Genomic DNA, 17914 nt, shown 5'->3' with positions numbered 1-17914 from the left:
ACAAATAAATCAATAATGTAAATAGAAATATGTGTGTTAATTTAATGTTCACTCTCTGCACCTAACTTTTTCAAATGCTAATTTGCAAAGCAGGTTCTGACTTGAATCATGGTGTCCTGAGAAATAAGGAAATTAAAGAAATTTGTTCCTTTGTATTTCTTAGATATTTATGAGGATAGAAGTGCTTTGAGTCTTTGTTGTTGAGTCTGATTGGAACCTGGTATTAACTCAGTGAACCTTGAAAGGACACGGGAAACCTGGTGGGATGAAAGGCCAGGTACCTATTTCAACTCCATTGCTTCTTGTATGGATGCAGCATATGTCTTATCACCTGCTGATGGTCTTTTGATGTGACTCATTGCACAGATATCTGAAAGAATAACCACTCAAGCTACCTCTTTATCTCTTCTTGTTTTGGTATGCTTAGTTCCAGCAAAGACTGGAGCTAGTTTTGACACCGGGACTGCTGTTACTGAGGCTCTAAAAGTTGGCCCATACCATATGGAAGACAAAAGTGTGACTTAAATCAGCATACTGGGAGCCTTTGAAAGTTAGTAACTGCTAACACAGCTAGCTGCTCTTGTACTGTGTATGAATTAATACAATATTTCATCTCCACTGTCAACCTACTTTCATGTGAGTAGAAAGGGAAGGAGGCAAATAAAATTAGTGCCTGTTGAAAATACCTCTTTTAAAAATGCTGCTTTTTAGAGTAATGAAATGACAGTTCAGGCCATTAAAATTTCAACCTCACAATATTCACATTTCAAATTATGTTCCATAGACCATTTATGGCCTATCTAAACCTTATTTTCCTAGAAGAGCTCTACCTTCAGCTATTTTACAGTCTATTTCTAATGACAATCTGAAAAGGTAAAAACTAAAAAAGGTTTAAGCTACAAAACATGTTTAAACTAAAGTAGAGATATTTTTTAGCCATTTTCATACTATTTTTATTTAAATATTTTTAGGACTCTATTGTTTGATGATGAGGAAATCCTCATCATCAAATAAAACTTTGCTTCTAGCTCTCCAAAATGAGAGAAATAATGTAAATTCAACCTAGAACATAATTATACCTCCATCTCTGACAAATACACATTTTGAGACTCATACAAACAAGATGTATCTGATTCTAAATGCATCTTTTTATACATGCCTGAAGAATAGTTGAGCTGATCTTCATAGTTCAAAATTTCACCTGGGCCAGTGCAAATTTTTTTTCTTTTTACTAATTGGAATTATTAAAGTAGAATGAAAAAGGATGTACTTCTCTGAGCTTTATTTTTCTAAGAAAAGAGAGTTAGCCTCTTTGACATTAGGTTTGAGGAATGTATGTTGTCACATATGTGAAACAGTTAAACTAGCATAATGCCTGGCACATAGTGTGTGCAGTTAGTGCAAACGAGGTTTGGTAATGAACTTACGTAAAATGAGTAGTGAGATTTCTGCGTTCTTTGGATGAACTAATAGATAAGGGTAGCTATGAGTCTCCATGTTAATTCTTACTTGTCCTTCAAGTGTCAGATTAAAATCTTTACCTGGAAGGTTTACTTTGACTTTTCAGTTAAATCATACACCATCCTCTACACTCATATATTTAACTTATGTATGTTTGTTAACATTTTATGAATCTCTTCTGTTTGGGTCATTATGGTACCCAGATCATAGAGTAGTCCCTGGCATGCAGTAGGTACAGTGTGTATATTGGTTTTATAAATATAGTCCAAGTTCAAATATCACTTCATTTGTGGTGCCTTATTTCAGATCCCAATATACCCCAATTTCACATTATCTATTTCTTTTTTCATACTCTCTTTGTAATTGCACTGGCATCATAAAAGTTTTCAGTTTCTCAAATTAGGTATATAATTCTTTCAATTCTATTTCTTTTGTTCTCTCTGACTCCTGCAAGACCTGGAATGCCTAAAAGGCAAGGTCTGTGTCCTATTGATTTTGAATTCCTCAAATTCTAACAGAGCTTGCATACAGTATATGCTCATTTTTTACATAAATGCATACTGTCTCATCTGTTCTGCCTTTCCATATGTATTTGTGTACCTTGATGAAAATTTAAGGTTTTTGTACTATCTTCAAAGTATTTACATGTAGTAATTATTGCTCTCATAACTAACATTAATTAGGTGCTTATATATGACAAGTACTCTCCTAAATGCTTCATATATATTTGCTCACTTAAAGGTAATGGCAATCCTAAAAGTAAGAAATTCTGTGATTTATTATCACCTGCATTTACAGAACTTGAGAAAAATAAAGGTTTAGAAACTTGGCCAACAAGCACATAGGTTAGTGGGAAGTGATAGAGTCATTTTAAACTTTAAACTCAGTCTGGCCCTGTGCACTTAGCTCATATACTGCTTTGCATCTTTAGGAACCATACATTTTTTTTTTACCTTATAAAGAGAATTATGCACTTTGAAGCTGATATTCCACAGTTTTTACTTTAATAAATAAACATAAAATAGAAATAAGAAAAAGGTAAAATAAAAAGTATTCATAAAGTTCTGGAATATTTTTGCTGGTCTCCAGTGGGCATTCTTGTGTGCCCTGGGAAGTGACATGTTCCACTTGGATAATATTGGTGAGATGATCCAATCCAGTAAATATTCCCACCAATACATGCTGAATCTCTCTCATTAAATTAACCATCCCATCTTCTTTTTATTACAACCTATAAAATATGAATGTTATTTTTTCAAGTGATAAAAATATTTTACATTCCTTCAGGAAAAAAGAAAACACAGCTGGTCAGCTAGAAAGCTTCCAGAAATGGAGGATGCACAGGGAAAAAGTTTAGGATGCAAATGTTCATCTTAGGAAAGTCACATTACCTCAGACAAAGGGAATTTGTGTCTGATGTGTTGCCATTGGTTGCTTTGAGATTATTAGAATATCATAGTCTGTCTTCCTAACATTTTTCCATATTTTAATCTTTACTATTATTTTCTGCTGAGGTTCATAAATTCAGATTTTAATGTGATATAACATGACATAGCCAAAGAACAATGGACTAGAGAACTTGATTTTGTGATGGGAGAAAAGCTCTGCTCAGACAAATTGCTCTGGGGAAACCATTTTATCTTTTTGGATGACAGTTTCTTTATCTGTAAAACAAACCCATTGCCTTGAACACAGAAGGCACTCAATATTTCTTGAAAAAGGAACAGGGCAAATGTGGAAGGGGAGGAGTTAGAGTATATGGTTAGGTTTCTTTACTACTCTACAATCCAATAACTATCTGATTTCTAAACCTTTGTTTTCAGTTTCAAGTTGGAAAATTTGGGGATTTAATAATTAACTTTTTCCTCACCGTAACCAGGGATCCAGCTGCATGCAAGTATACAATTCCATGCTACAGTGGTATTACAGGACTTAATAAGATTAAAAGTCAGTTCGCACTGGTCACAGTGTTTGAAGTTCTCATGGTGTTCTGCACCTGAGTCTGTCTATCCACATTTCAAGGTCCCCTTCAAACAAGAACCATTCACATGCACATACAAAGTACCATCAAGCTGACTGATAACGTGGATAGGACTTCTAGTTATTATTCATTGGCACTCCTTACATTCTCCTGGTTTTCAATTTGCATTAGGGAAAGTATTTATTACTTGACAGTGATTTCATTTAAAAGCTTGAACTTGAGAAGCAACTTTCTTCAAAATAGAATTTGAGATAGAAAATGTTTGAAGGTATTTCTGAAAGCATGAAGTCTCTCTGTTTGACAATCTAAGAATGGGCTGCCTTAAAGATGATGGTGACAATGATTGACAGGTTTCAATTTCTTCTGATCTTTACGTGTGCAACTTCAGGAATTTGAGTCATCCTTAAAAATGGATATTGTCACCATTTCCAAAATTTAATGAACCCTTTAGAATTGAAGCTTAGCAAAAAGCTTCCTTCACAAAATATAATATACTGTCTTTTTGTCTGAATTATTCTTCCATAAAGTACCAAACCCTTTTACTGGGCCTCTTGGTTCTTTCCTTAATTGTCCCTAAGATTTTAAATGTGTAAATAGGAGTCCAGCCTTGTTAAATATAAATCCCTGACTATTTTGTGTGTGAAAAGCATCCTCTTGAAATGATTCAGTTTCCTAGTTTAGTAGTTATGTAGTAGTATTATGGTTCCAGATATAAGTTAGCCAAGAATTTGAATCCTCTCACTTGTAATTATGTGGTCTCGTTAGGAAACTGGCTGTGCAGAAGGGAATCAGTGATTAAACTTTCATTGAGAATAGTTTCTTCATCAGTCCTTGGAACAGATGTCAGAATTATTCTCAGTTGGTATTTTGCTGGGTACCTGGACTATTAATCAGTTTGTATGAAAAGCTGGAATGATATATTGTCTCTGCCTTAAATCCTTTATATTTTGTGGGTTGTCATGGCATTTAATGTAATAGATAACTCCCTTCAGGTCATTAAAAGCAAGGTCAGGTTTTCCTTTTTTCCTGACACAGCAAAGCTCTGATTAAGTGTAAAGGCACAAGGTGATTTCTTCCATTGTGAAATATTTTGTGGGATGAGAGTAATGTAAGTGATTATTTCAAATGGAAACAGCAACTGCAATCAGCCACTTGTGAGTTTATTTCACATTAGCACATGCTAATAAAACTATTAGGTTTCTCAGAAATATGGTAATTGTACTCTGTCTTATGTAAAGACAGAAATACACTTTTGGTAGAAAGGAGAGGGACTAATTTGAACCCAACCTAATGATTTTGTAAATGCTACAAAGTCCTTTCATCAGAATAAAACGTTAGAATACTACACAGTGCTCTATGAATGTTAATAGGGCTATTCCTGTAACCCTTCACTCAGCTACTCTGCAAGTTTGCCATTAATTTCAAAATCTAATTCATAATCATCTATTGTAAATTTAAAAAAAATTTTTCTCCTCAAAATTTCAGTCATTCAGCTTGTGCTAGTCATTTCTGCATTCCTTTGGATCACCTCTCTTTCCCTCTCCTTTCCTCCTCCTTCCCTCCTTTTCATCTTTGTTTACAAGATTCGCAATGTAAAAATTAAGAAAAAATAGCAAATTTATCAAGAGCCTATGTCACAGTTTCATTTCATTCTGCAAGGGGAAAGGGCTAACTGGCCAAATGAAATATTCTTTCTCAGTAAAGATACTTTTTAAAGTAAAAAGACTGATAGGTAATCATTGCTATCCAGATATAAGATGAGAGAATATCTAGCTAAAGAACATTAGACACCTAACAGTCAATGAGTGGCTACTTAATTTCAGCTACTTACTGCTGTTCTAGTTTATCAGAAATTTCTTATGCATTTTATAAGGATTGTAAATTTCTTTCTAATGGAAGGATGAGAGTTTCTCTACTCAAGAAAGTTCTGTTGCTGACCAGATTTGGAACAATTTTTCTTTCTCAATTACTACAGATAGAAGAGATTTATCCTCAAAGAGATTGTCAGATGAAATTTTATACTTACATCCCATCTGTTTATTAAATCAGTTTTATTGAACTGAAGTTTATAAGATGCACATATTTAAAGTATACATCTTTTGTATGTTTTGACATGTGTTTACACTCATGAAACCATCACCACAGTCAGATAGGTAATGAACATATTCATCACCCTCAAGGGTTTTCTTGGATGTCTTTTTAATTTCTCCTTCCTGTTCCCTCTCCCCATCATCAGGCAAATACTTTGCTGCATTCTATAACTATAACTAATTTGAATTTTTATTTTCTAGAATTTTATATAAATGGAATTGATGAGTTTGTGCTTCTTTTAGGGTGGGGGGGGGGTGCCTGGCTTCTTTATTTCAGCATCACTATTTAGTAATTCATCAATGTGTTGTGTGTAACAATAATTCCTTCTTTTTATTACAGAGTAGATTCCATTATATGGCTATAACACTTATTTATTCATTCACTTGTTGATGGACATTTAAATAGCTTCCAGCTGTTGGCGAATACAAAAAAAACTGCTCTGAACAGATGTATGCAACTCTTTGTATAAACATATGTTTCATTTCTTGTGAATAAATACCTAGAAGTTGAGTGACTAGATCGTACAGTTGGTGTATGTTTAACTTTTTAGGAAACTTCAAACTGCTTTCCACTGGTTGCCAGGAGCTGGAGGGTGGGGGAAATAGGAAGAGATTGGTGAAAGGGTACAAACTTTCAGTTATTAGGTAAATAAGATCTAAGGATCTAATGTGTAACATAGTGTCTATAGTTGATAACACTGTATTGTATAATTGAAATTTGCTGAGAGAGTAGAACTTAAAGGAACTTAAATATTTTCACCACCCCCCAAAGTAAATATGTGAGGTGATACAATAATAATTGATTTAATAGGGGAAATTCTGGAGAGATCCTTTCACAAAGTATATTTCTATCAAATCACATTGTGCATTTTAAATATCTTAAGATTTTATCAACTATACCTCAACAAATCTGTGGGAAGAATAGAACGAAAAGATTGTACATTTTACATTCCCACCAGCATTGCATAAGAGTTTGGGTTCTTCCCTGTACTTGCCAACACTTGGTATGGATGGCCAACCTTTTAAATTTCAGGTTTGTACTGGCATCTCATGTTGATTTTTCATTTGCCTTTACCTGAGGACTAATTATGTTGACCATCATTTTATGTACTGGTTTGCCACGCATATAGCTTCTTTTGTGAGTGCCAATTCAAATATTTTGTCCACTTCTTTTACTTTTTGGGTTGAGTTACTTAATTTCCTATGATTCAGTTTTAAGAGCTCCTTATATAATCTACATACAAGTCCTTCCTACAATTTGTAAATATTTCCTCTGACATATGGCTTGTGTTTCTCTTAACAGTGTCATTCACTAGGCAAAAAGTTTTAAATTTTGAATAAATCTAATTTATCAAATTTTTTTTATATATAGTGTTTTTGTTTTGTATCCAAGAAATCTTCATCTAACCCAAAGACCTAAAGATTTTCTCCTGTGATTTCTTCAAGAGTATTTCCAATTTCAGGAGGATGATCCTTGAGTGAATTTTTCTATATTTTATGGTGTGAGTTAGGAATTAAAATCATTTTCTTTCTTTTTCTCTTTTACATAGAGATATCCAGTTGTTTCAGAGACAATTGTTGAAAATGCTATCCTTTCTTCAGTGAACTGTCTATATACCTTTGTTGAAAATTAATTATCCAAGTACACATGGGTGTCTTTCTGGACTCTCTGTTGTTTTATTCACCTAGTTGTCTTTCTTAACCCCAAACCACACTTGAAAACTTGATAAATATAGCTTTTTAAAAAGTCTTGAAATATGGTATCATCAATCTCCTAACTTTGTTCTTAATTTTAAACTATTGAGAAGAGCTACTCTAAGTTATTTGCATTACCAAATGAATTTTAGAATCAGTTTATAATTTCTATGAAAAAAAAGCCTGTTGAAGTTGTGATTGTATTGAATGCATATATTTATTTGGGGGAAATTGATATCTTAATAGTAATGAGTTTTCCAATCCATGAACACAGTTGTTTAGTCCTTCTTTAATTTCTTTCAGCAATGTTTTGTGTTCTTCAGTGTAGGTCTTGTATATCTTTTGTGCAAGATTTATCCCTATTTATTTTATGTAATTATATAGTGTTTAGGGTTTTTGTAAATTTTAATGCCTAATGTTTTGTTACAAGAATATAGAATTTTGATTAATATTTGTATGTAGTTCTCATATTCTGCAACCTGTTAAACACACACATTAATCAGGTCTAGTACTTTTTGTGTAGATTCCAGTGGATTTTCCACATGGACAGTCATGTTATCTGTAAATAAAGACAGTTTTACCTTTTCCTTCCCAATTTGAATGCCTTTTATTTCTTCCTTTATTGAACTGGCTAGAACTTACACTACAATGTCAAATAGAAGTGATAGGAACTAACATCCTTGCTTTTTCCTGACCTTAGGGGGAAAGCTCTTTCACCATTAAGTATAATCTTAGCTGTAAGGTTCTTTTGTGGTGTCCTAGATTAGTTGACTAAATTATCTTCTATACTCAGTTTGGTCAAAGTTGTTCTCTTTTTTTTTTTTAATCAGGAATGGGTGTTGGATTTTATCAAATGTTTTTTCTGTGTTCACTGAAATAATCATATGTTTTTTCTTTTTGTTTGTTAGTATGGTTAATTGCATTGATTGCTTTAAAATATTAATTTCTTTTCCCCAGATTTATTCATATGTAATAATGTGTAAGTTTAATTGATTTGATACACATATATCCCTAAATGATTACTACCATGGTGTTAGCTAACACTTCCATCACATCAAGTAATTACCATTTCTTTTTTGTGGTGAGAACATTGAAGATCTACTCTCTTAACATCTTTCCAGTATATAATACAGTATTGTTATCTATAATCACCATGCTGTGCTTTAGATCCCCAGAACTTATTCATCTTCTACCTGCAAGTTTATACCCCATGACCAACATCTCCCCACTTGCTCTACTTTCCAACTTCTGGTAACCATCATGCTATTATCTGTTTATATGAGTTTGGCTTTTTGAAAGTCCAAATATAAGTTACATCATAGAGTATTTAGCTTTCTCTGTCTTACTTATTTCACTTAGCATAATGCCCTCAATTCATGGTGTCACTAATGGCAGGATTTCCTTCTTTCTCATTGCTGAATAATATACCATTGTATAATCATTCTTTATCTAGTCATCTCTTGATGGACACTTAGGTTATTTCCATATCTTGGCTCTGTGCATAATGCTACAATGAGCAGGGGGGTGTAGATATCTCTATGAGATCCTGATTTCAATTCCTTTAAATCTGTTCCCAGAAGTGGGATTTTGAGATGCTAGAGAAGTAGAGCGTGTTATTAGGTATAACCAAATTCATGAACTCAAAAAGGATGCATTAACAGATAATGTAAGCTCTGTAAAGTTTAGGACAGTGCCTGTTTTAGTTACCTTTTCATCCCAGAAACTAGCACAATACATGGAATAGTAATAACACAGTAATTTTTTTTGACTGAATGGTGATTGGTAATATGACTGCTTCCTTTTCATTTTAAAAACCTAACTTTTTCAAAATTCCAAAAGTTGTTGCTGAATAAGTCCTAAATCAGGTAGAAATTTTTTAAAAAGACATATTCAACAGAAATCCTAGTACAGGTATACCCTACTTTTTGAAAGTTTGCGTTATATCACATCACCTTTACCAGAGACCTTACATTAGTACCTGTTTTCACTAACTGAAAGAAATGCAAAGAGGATGTTTGCTTGTACAAAAAAGCAAAAATAGCATTCTACATTTGCTTTGCAGTAGGTTATAGAGGCAGCGCACATCCCAGGAAGTGATAATGGCACCACTAAGCTCCTTTCCTGGGAACGACACTCAGAATCTCAGCATCTCAGCATCAAGCTGCCACAGCTTTGAACTGTCAGTGAGCATCTATGCTTTATCTTGATTGATTTTGCACATCTGCTGGCAAGACACATCCTAAGATATCAGAAAGCCTGGATAGAGGTTATTTTTTTGATCTGTAAATGCTCTCAAAAATGTTTCCATATAAATTAATGGTAATTGCTTCTTCACTTTATACCATTTTGTCTTAGGAAAGACTTCTTTGTCTTAGGAATGCTCTACTTTTGGATAGCAGGGAAAACCTGTATTTGTTCTCAAAAAAGCTAGGAAAAACAAGACCTCAGAAAGCAGCAATCAGGTTATGACTGATTATAAACCAGCCTGAATGCTGTCTTGGTCTGTGTGCCAATGACTGCTTGCTCCAGGAGTAGAAAAGCATCACCTGAATTCGTTATCACTTGAAGCTGACGTTACATATTAAGGTGCTCCCACTTTAAAGGATTTATATATGTGTATATGTGAGGCAGATCATTTCTAATTTAATGTATACTTATTGTAAAGTTGCTGTAGTTATTCTATTATATCCAGAAGTCATTCTCAACATTCTTAAAAACATTGATAAGTAGCACAATTAAGACATTTGCTTAAATATGTGATTCAAAACTTATAAAGATTCTCCATTTTATTAGTAATTCTACTATATGCCTCATAAGTTCAGCTTCAGTTTCTCTATTCATATTTTATTTTCCTGCTTTTCTTCTTTTTGTTGTTCTCTTTATTATACTCCTTGTTACTTTGGGTCTGTCACCTAGCTGGGTCCTCGTAGATTTTCTATCAATTTTACAAAGGAAACTTCTGTGTCAGTCAGGATTTTTACTTGCAAGTATTGGAAAATGACTCTGGCTCTTTAAGCAGAAAAAGGATTTTGCAGAACATTCAGGTTTCATAAAATAAGCACATGGATGAGAACAAGAAAGCTGGGGATGCTAGGTACTGTAAAATAAGTGAGGTCACATTGCAGGAAGACCTAATACTTTAGCCACCACTGTTAGGAGTCTGACATAGCACTTTAACCATATGATTATTTAATGATTATTATGATTGTCATGCCTGTCATAATCACTGTTATGAATCTGACATTTATTTAAATATGTAAGTATGTTTAAATATGTCATTCCCTCAAGAATCCAAGTTTAAGTCATTAGTTGAGTTTAGGTCACATCCAAGCCCCCCTTATTTCAGGCAGTAGTAGAAAGAAGGCTTTCCCTTCCCTCCAAGAGTATCTTCATGTTAATAATGCAAACTCCATCCTGTTTTCCTAATAAAAATCAGAGAGCTTAATAGGAACAGGGGTGTGGTAGTTTCTAGACAGCCAAAAACAAAAACAGAAAAACATTATATTGTCTCTCTTATATTTTATCTCTCTGTACTTGATGCTGGGATAAAGGGGCATGTAGTGATTAGAGGAGGGGAAGCAGCAGAAATAGAAGAGAGAAATGGTTGACGTGGGTTTATTCCTGAAGTGGAAAAAAATCAAATTAATAGGACAAACAATATATAGAACACTTATATCAGAAAATGCATGGCCAATTCAATCAAGAGGGTAGAGGTTGAAATCCTACATCTCTCTTTTAGTTTTTTGACCTTGCGCAAGCTGCTTATCCTTTGTGACCCTCGTCTTCTCAGTCACCAAGTGGGAATAATAATAACCAGTTTCCAGGTTAGTTGTGAAGATTAAGTGAGAACATGTATGTAAAGCATTTAGCATAACACACTAATTTACAGTAGTCACTTGCCAAAGGCCTGTTATTTTCTTATCCCTTCTTTCTAGAATGTTTCTCTAACTCTGAAACATCCTGCCAGCACCACTCTAAAAGGAGCTATGAGTCTCAAATATACTAATTGAATCCCATTGGGATGTGTAACTGCTGTCAAACTCATGCTATGTGTGGCACTGTTATTGAAGGTGCTCATGCGCAGAGGCTGTTTCTTCTTCACAAAACAGAAGTGTGATGAGAGCACCACAGACCCTTCATTTCCCATTCTAAGTGCAGTGCTTACCTGCACCAATGAACTTGACTACTCCTTTCTCACCATGACTAATCTGTACTGTTTGCAGTGTTTCCACCTGCCCATAAGTGTCTGTCTCTACCCTTAGGAGCCTCCTTAATAATAAAAAAATTAAAGATACATTAAATTTAAAAAGTGATGAGGATCATATACATATTAAACATTAAAATGTTAAACATTTGAAGGGAAAGTTTTGATCACTAAAGTGTTGATCATAAAATTTTATCAATTTATACAATTTATGGAAGACTGATTTTCCAAAGTAGATTAATTTATTTGAAATCAAAAGAGAAATAAACATTATAAGTTAGAAGTTGTTGGACAGTATTGAGAAATGTCAAAAATAAACTTCGTTTTAGAAGAGTGGTTCTTAAACATTAGTGTGTCTGAGTGTGATCTAGGAAACTGTCATCTGCAGAATTCTCAGTCTCACTCTGAAAATAGTGGTGTATTGATTCTGGGGTGGGGACCAAGAATCTACATTACACTCCTTGGTGAGTTTGGTGAGCTAGACCAGAAGGCTTTTTTCCTCCCATTAGAAGTGTTTCTTGAGGAGAAGATTTTACCCACCATGGATTTTTCCAAAAGGTGGAGGAATGGGACCAACATCTTGACAGCAGTGGGTGGGGAATCCTCAATAGTTGTAAAGGAGGATCTCCAACTGGTGGCCAAGGACTAAAGCCAGTTCATAAATGTGTCCTGTCTGGCAAAAATAGTGTTTAAAATGTTGTTTATAATGCCTGAAGAAAGCTTGCTTTCTTCAGTTCACTGTTGCCTGGTCCTTTGGCTTCTAGTTACAGTCAACCAAGCTATAGTCACATTTCAGTGCTACAGGAGACCCTGAGACATTTGTTTGTGAGCACTGTGAATTTAAAGTATCCCTCTCCAAACCATAGAAAATTCAGAGTGAGGTATCTGGGTATTTCCAGATGATGATGAAATTTTGTTTGTAAATTCTAATTTGACCAGGTGAAGACAAACCTAGGGTCAAATTATAATCTCTTTTTTCTACTCGAGATTAACATATTCTGAAGAAGTCAGTGCACATTGGATACCTACCTCTCTTCCATAATGCATTTGTTTATTTCTTACTAGACTATGAGCAATACCTAAGCAGGAACTAAGCCTTTCTGTTTGCCTTATCCTCAGAACCCAGCACAATATATAGAACCTATAAAATGCTTAAATATTTGTTGAAAGGAAAAGACAAAAAGAAAGGAAAAGAAGGGAGGAGGGGAGAAAAGAGGGAATAAAAAAAATGGAGGAAGGAAGAAAAGAAGAAAAGAAGAAGGAAGGGAACAGAGAAGGAAGGAAAAAGGTTGGAGACCAGTTTCATTTGTGGAAAATTTGGGAGTGTGACTAATTGGATCCCTTGTTTTAAGAAAATGTAAAGGGGAATATGGACTATTTTAATTGGCAAAGTTTCTAGATCATAATCAAATTCAGAATTAGGCTTCTTGGAGCAATGATGGAAACAGAATTGTTTGAGCATCAGGCACTAAGTTCTCAGTATTGATAAGAGTTGCCCTAGATTTTGTTTTATGACACTTAAGGGACTGCCTGCTAGGTTTATGAAATGAAAATATTAAATTAATATCTTGGAAGACTATTATAAGTTTGTAATTACTAATAATGTAGTTCAACATACCAAATGGGTATTAGCAAAACACTAAAGTGCTATTTATATTTTAATCTAATCATAGGTTTTGTCATAGTCTATCAACACAGTCTTGTTGTGTTCTTATTTTTTTTTAACTGGGAAAAAATGGTTTGAAAAGAGAGAGAAAGATGTTATCTGTTGCTTTCAGAAAATTAAGCTCATTTAAAATTGTCAGAAATCCTGTTACTTTGGGTTTTTTTTTGTTATTTTGTTTGTTTTTTGGTGTCTTGTTTCCAAAATAAAAATCTACTCAAAATGTGGTTCTTTAAAATCAGTGAATTGGAAATGTATAAAGTTGTTCAGACGCCACACCAAGGAAGCTAAGGAGGAGAGTTCTGTATCAGAAGTGCACACTCACCTGAACCTACTGTGATTTTAATGGCCTCTCATGTCACTTCTTTCCCTGAGACTTACATTTTCATCTGTAGATTGAGTAAATCTCTCGAGTTCAATTTCTAAGAACTTAGAATTGACTATCAATTAACTGAGTATCAATTAACTGCACTATCAATTAACTGCCCATCCCAGCTCCATTTTTCAAAGGCTCTATGTCCTTGGGCAATAACTTAAACTCTTTGATCCTTATTTTCATCACCATAAAGTGGGCATTGTTATAGGACTTACTTCATGTGGTTTTTGAGAAAATTAAATGAGAAATTGCATATAAAACAGCGACAGGCACACAGAAATAACACTGATTTTTGTTGATGACCTCTGCCTGCTGGGAAATAATCTGTGACTTTAATATTTGACTAAATGAAGGAAAACTAACTTAGAAGCCCTCATTTTGTGACTACAAATGGTGGTACTTTCCCTTTTCCATCATAACTGATAAAAGGAGACAGATTCAAAGCTTCTAAGGCAGAAAGCCTCATAACTTTGATCGTCGATGAACTACTTATTCCTACATTCTTGATATTTGTGCAGGAAAATGAGTGACTTATATACAAAGCTTGCAAAATGCACCAAGTAGACATTTTACAAATACAGTAAGCTCACTGAATGCTGAGCACTCTCTAGTTCCCTTGGCTACCCAGAGGGCTATGCAACATGCCTCCAAGGGAAAGATGAAGTGCATCTCTGAGATAAAGTTTAAAGAGCAACATATCAACAAGTACAAATCAATAGCCTATAAAATGAATGCTTAAGTGCTGAGGGGATTCTTTGGAAAGCTTTCTTCAAAGCAAAAGGCAAACTAAAAGGGTAGTAGAAGTGTGCATAAAGAAAAACAAAGAAGACCAAAATTCAATTACAGAGCACTAAAGGCCACACCAACAAACAAGAATACAGGGTTTGTGAATGTTTGAGTTTCTTCTACTTTTTAAAATTTTATTTTTATCTTGTTTTGCTTCAAATTCATGTACAATATTTTATCAATAGGTTCTGTATACCATACCCTATCCAGAACCTCTTCGAACATTGTCAAAAATCCATTGAAGTTTTTAAATCAACATTATTAAGGTATAATTTACATATAATAAAACATTCATTCAAAGTTAATTTTAAAAAGAATACAAGTTTCTCAAAAATAAAAATAGCATATATTTTTTAAAAGGCTTGCTTTCAGATTAGTTATACCAGTAATAAGCAGAGACTAGAAAAATAAAAGATGAGAAAATTAAAAAATTTGAACTATTTGGAAATCATACTGATTTTAGTAAAAAAATCACTTAACTTTTAAGATATTTCAAAAAGCATTTTAAAAGTATTTTAAAATCTGTATCTTTTGTTTTCATGTTGCTATTCAATAGCACATTTGAAGATAGAGAAGTAAAAATTGTATTTTGAGCATTTTTTTTTCATTCTGAAAATTGGTATTAGAATAAAGTTTTAAATCAATATCATTGGATGAGTACTTCTAAGGAACACTTCATGGACTTCCTTTTGAGGAGAATGCATGCATTTAATTTTATAGATCCTCTTTGAGAAAATAAATGGAATAATAATACAAAAATTGTGTGAAGCAAGTTGTACAATAGTGTGTCTTACCCCCACCTCCTCAAAAAGAATCTGTTAAATTGTGATGTAGATCACACAGGATTGTATTGTGATGCCTAATAAACCCATTTGGGAGATACTGACCAGAAATATTATCAGAATCTAATTAGTTGGATTTTCTGAACTATTTTGACTCAGTTAGTGGGCTTTGAGAAAGACTTAAGAATGATAGAAAATCATCACATCCAGTGGGAACTCTGCCTGAGTCAACTGTATGCCGGGTCGTTTTACAGTTTAGGTTTGCCCTTGGTCTATAGTGCTCTCACTGACAAGCCTTGTAAAATCCCATGGTCTGGCCACCATGAAATATGAAATGGCCAATAGTCTTGATTTGGTCTAATGTAGCTACCTTTCTTGGTCACAAATACATTTCAACAAATCAGAATAGAATAGGTAGTAATCTTTTTATGAGGAGAATCTGTATCTTTTCATTTTGTATCTGAGCACGTAATCACATACCTGGCACAACTGAGGTGCTCAATTGAAATTTGTAGAGGGGCAAGTAGGTTAATGGGTAAGTCAGCAATTAACAATCAGTGGAAATGATCACTAGTGAGAAAAGAAAATACACAAACCTTACCCTTCAAAGAAGGGGTCAATAGCATTTTTTCTGTCTAATGAAATAAAGCCATTTTAGAAAGCAAGTAGTTATACTGATTTAGTTATTTTCACTCTTTTATAGTAAGTGGCAGAACTAAATATGAGAACTCACCATAGGGCACAGCCCAGTGCTTCCAAAGTAAGCATCTTTCAAAAACTCCTCCACTTTAAAGTGAGGTAGCTTGGGGATCATTTATGAACACTTCCCTGTCATTTGGCACACCAGGATATGACTTCTTCCAGTATCCTGCAGGACTGCTGAGAGATCAAAAAGGGTTACTGCTCCTGAAAACAGATTTGTTTTATAAGAGAATTGATTCTATAAATTTCAGAGTATACTCAGGAAAGAAAGAAGTACAATAACTTTTGGCATTAATAGAAAATTTTGCATCCAGAAGTTGACTAAGGCTTTAGCTTAACAAATACCAGAGCTGGACATTCTGGTCCTGTGTGTGTGTGTGTGTGTGTGTGTGTGTGTGTGTGTGTGTGTGTAGGTAAGCATATTTATGCATGTTACAATAGCATCAATATAACACTCATGTTTTGAATTGCAGGATGATCAGTTAGTGTCCAGGTATATATGTCTGTCTTTTTAAAAAATTATTTCAAAATATTACATTTTAGTCTGAGGTATATGTTCCACTTCAAACCCTTGCCATCTTACCATTCTTGCAGAAATGGCACAATAGGATATCTCACTACTGGGTCTTTTAATGAAGTCTCCATATTGACTTCTGGGAATACTTGCAGCTCTAATCTCAGGTGCATGAGGGGATATCATTTTGTGGCTTGTTAAAAATCTGTTTTTGCACCTGTGTCCATGAATCTGCAGCATATAACCATTCACATGAGTCCCACTACAGACTTAGAATAATTTCTCAACCGTATCTGTTACACTACTTAGCAAATAATAATAATAATAATAATTGTTTTTGTATATGCATAAATAAATATGGTTGCTGTAGCTTAAAAAAACACTAATAGTTTTTAAAGGCTATGCTGAGAAGACCAATAAGCAAATCTGTTCATTAATATCTTCCTAAATGTCTGTTGAAAACCTGTGTGGCAGCTCTCAGTGCAATAGAAGTTGCTGATTGTGCATGGATCCTTTTTCTCCTTAAATGGAAGTCAGACATGCTTATGAAGTTTAAATACCACATTTACTGATGTGGACACAAATAGTTGAAACATTAAAGATGTGGTAGATTGTCCCCAAATTAGTTATTTAATTCATTTCCTAGGCTCTCGTCATTCCTTGTTTATAGACTCTGGCTACTCTGTGTTCCTGTTGGTTACTATTGTATAGTCTGTATCTTGACATGGCAAATAGTGGCTCGTGAATTTGCATCACTTCATATATATCCCCCCACACACTGGGGGGATCTGAGTTTCTCACACACTATCCTGCAGACGTGATACAATTTTTTTTTTAATGGGGAATGTTGACATTGGCTGGAGCATCAGAACTAACAAAGGAAATTGTCCTTGATCTAGACCATCATGTGGATTTTCCTCTAGCTGCTAATAAGTTTTGCCCTACTGAACCTCATTTCCAGTTACCTTGAGAGTATTATGTATAGAATCAGAAAAATACTCTGATTATTCCAAGTGATCACCTATATGAAGGAGAAAGGGTACACACTATAGGATATGTGAGTTTCAATATCAGTATGTTTATTTGCACTGACAGGTTAAACAGATCAATAATAACGTTAAGAGGAGCATGCACTCTGCTAAAACACCTTCTGTAGCACATAAATTTCAGTCTTCTGGCTTTAATGTTTATCAGCATCTTGAGAGGCATTTATAGCCCCTCACGTACTCCTTTATGATTCCCTTACTGATTATGTAGTGATGCCTCCTGGACCTAGGACATGGTTCACTATTTTTCAATTAAAATGAAGAAATGCCTTGTTTGTTGCAGGTTCATTTCAAGCAGTTGGCTTGTGGGACTCTGAGAGATGCTGCTGCCCATGACACGTTGGAATTATCATGATCAACTACCCAGTTTGGATTTCACCCAGTGGCCAAGAGCTTTGCATGGTAGACAGCAAGGGTTGGATTTTTAAAAAAAGTAAACCAGGTAAGATTTGAGAAAGACATTTGATCATTTATCACTTGCTCTAAGAGCTTTAGTGTGCTGCCAAGATGTATTGAATAATGTATAGCTGTTTTATTTGTTTTCAAAGTCCATGGAATATGTTGTTGAAGTATGGTGTTCCCTTGGATTCAGGAGAATGTATATAGTAATAATT

At 34.2% G+C, this 17914-nt stretch overlaps 1 protein-coding gene across 2 annotated transcripts in view; it reads left to right on the top strand.

Annotated features, from left to right (window-relative positions):
* The window catches only part of LINGO2 (leucine rich repeat and Ig domain containing 2), a 1246785-nt gene that overhangs the window by 909808 nt on the left and 319063 nt on the right, over nt 1–17914 (top strand). For both annotated transcript variants that reach the window (XM_036898106.2, XM_057498746.1), the window contains exon 7: nt 17584–17742. The gene's annotated coding sequence lies outside the window, so the exon portion shown is untranslated. The remainder of the gene's footprint in view (nt 1–17583; nt 17743–17914) is intronic.

Source organism: Manis pentadactyla, chromosome 3 (genome assembly GCF_030020395.1).
Source record: "Manis pentadactyla isolate mManPen7 chromosome 3, mManPen7.hap1, whole genome shotgun sequence".
NCBI lineage: Eukaryota > Metazoa > Chordata > Mammalia > Pholidota > Manidae > Manis > Manis pentadactyla.
This window is presented reverse-complemented; position numbering and strand designations above follow the sequence as displayed.